This window comes from Perognathus longimembris, chromosome 18, assembly GCF_023159225.1.
Source record: "Perognathus longimembris pacificus isolate PPM17 chromosome 18, ASM2315922v1, whole genome shotgun sequence".
NCBI lineage: Eukaryota > Metazoa > Chordata > Mammalia > Rodentia > Heteromyidae > Perognathus > Perognathus longimembris.
In genome coordinates this window covers 48922084-48924380 of record NC_063178.1, presented here as the reverse complement: position 1 = coordinate 48924380, position 2297 = coordinate 48922084, and the positions used below count along the sequence as shown (strand labels likewise).

At 43.1% G+C, this 2297-nt stretch overlaps 1 pseudogene; it reads right to left on the bottom strand.

Annotated features, from left to right (window-relative positions):
* Window positions 1–819: 819 nt before the first annotated feature.
* LOC125366808 lies at window positions 820–1704 on the bottom strand (annotated as a pseudogene).
* Between the last annotated feature and the right edge of the window lie 593 nt (window positions 1705–2297).

The window sequence follows — 2297 nt, the reverse complement described above, 5'->3', positions numbered from 1 at the left end:
CTGCCCTTAAAAATATACTTCAGTATTCAATGACCTAAAACCACTTCTGAGATATAAGGGAAATAAGTGGATTTTAAAAATTAATGAATGTTAAATGATTGTGTGCTTACACATATATTGTTTGTTTTACCAGCGATCCATCAGTACCTGTGCACCTTCTTGTAATCATTTAAATACTAGCGTAACCTAATGGTAGGAGCAAAGAGTTTGCAGAATTAAATATATCCTGATAAGTTTCCAAGAGCCAAGTGAAGGTTAAAAGAAGAAAATGAATAGCAATATAAACCACCAGAGGCCACTACTTGCTCTGGAGTTTAAAGTGGTAGTGCTGGCTCCTTGCTTGGTGTAGAACTCCCAGTCAGCCCTGACTCCTGCTTGGTGCAGAAGTCAGGAGCAGCAGCACAGCTCTGCGCTTCCACATGCAGGTTGGGCAGTGGAGCAATGGGCTATAGGCAAGCCAGGGGAGAGCAAGGTAAAGAGGGTCCCAGAAAAGACTCAGTGAACTCTGGGAAAACAGCCTTTGAGGTGCAATCCTACTCAAACTTGTTGTTTGAGTAGAACTGGGTGCAACTCGAGATATGGGAATATGTAACAGACCATTCCTCTGCTGCAGGCTTCCAGAAAGTTCTCCTTGAAGCAGGGAGAGACAGTAAGGTCTTGGCATCATTAGCTACCACCAAGATCAGCTTGGTGAAGGCACCAGTGGTCATGCGGGAAGGCAGATCCTTCTGTGGTCTCACAGTGCATGTGTTGTTCTGCCATTCTAACACCATGCAAACACATGGAGGACTCTGGATGTATACTCACTGTCTTGCCCATCTTCATGAGGAGCCCTTCTGCTCTGAGAAAACTAGCAAGGCTTCTCCCAGTCCAGCAAGCAGGAGGCATACCACAGTTGCACTGCACAGGACCACATCGAACAACAGTACAGACAACCCAGCTGTGACAACCTTAGCAATGAAAATCTAGGCTGCACACTGCCTTGGGGCCAGAAGGCTTTTCAGTTTCACTGTGGTGAGCATGAGAAAGAATCCTAAGATTCCAATGGCACAGCAGCTGCCATGGAATCGGTGGAAGGACAGGAACAGGAAGCCCAGGACACTGGAGAGGTCACTTGTGGGATGAGATATAACTGTCAGGTGCACTACATTGATTATGTAGTTTACATACTAGGCTTCAGGGAATTTCTGAAGTAGTTTATAAGATCCTACATAGAATATGTGAATTACAGCCCAGAAATAGCTATCTGGATCAAACTGGGTGTCATTGAAGGGAAGGCAGCCCACAGCAGCCAGGAGGAAGAGGACATTACATGTCTTTGTGTGAGATGTTTTCTCTTCCCCAAAACACTTCTGATACCCACAGACAATAACTTCAGCTACATTATGCAAAGTGAGAAACACAGGAACAGCCAATCTGGACAAGGCTCTGGACCCAGCATAGATTATCCCCACAAACACCATGGAAGTGGGAAGCCACGTGGAAATCTCAGATTTTTGAACAGTAGGTGATCTCCACTCAGCCCAGTTTCTATGACACATGAAGCAAAAATGCACCAACAAATTTCTGCCACCCTTGGAATACGGTAGGGTAGGTAAATGTCAGGACAGAAAGGACATACTTGAGGACATACTTTTTCTAGAGGTAAAAAGCCAGGTAGCAGATACAAAAGGTGAGGCCAACCAGGGTCCTCCTCATCCCCATCTTCAGCTTGCCCTCCATGGCCAGAGATGCTTGGCCTGGGAGCCCCAGGCCATCCCTTAGCTCTGTTTGTACACATCTGTTTTCTTAAAGAAGTAGGAGTAGCACACACTACTAGCACAACTACATACCTATTCCATTGGCCATACTGCTAACACAGCAAAAAACAAAAGGAAAACTCAGTCGCAAAATAAAAATAAATTATATGAGAGTGGAAGTGTATCTCCTCACATGGGGTTTTGTTAAGAGAAAAATGAATTTTAAATAAGTTTCACAGACTGTCATATTCATGTAATTAATTCATGTAATGTAATTAGTTATATGTTTGACTTTCACAATAATTAAATAATGGAAAAGAGAGAATTGGCTCCTTGTGGCTTTTTTTTGAAAATGGATCAAGTATCTCTAAGAGCCAGAGGCAAGGAGTAGCTAACATCGATACTTGATATACAAATATAACAGCATATTCTATATCCATATGAAATAAAGGATTAATCCAACATTTCTCTAAGGCCCATTATGGTGTTTGGGCCTGCCAGATGTGTCTCTGTCAGTTATCTCCGTTGCTAACTTATCTATCTTCTATCTTCACAATA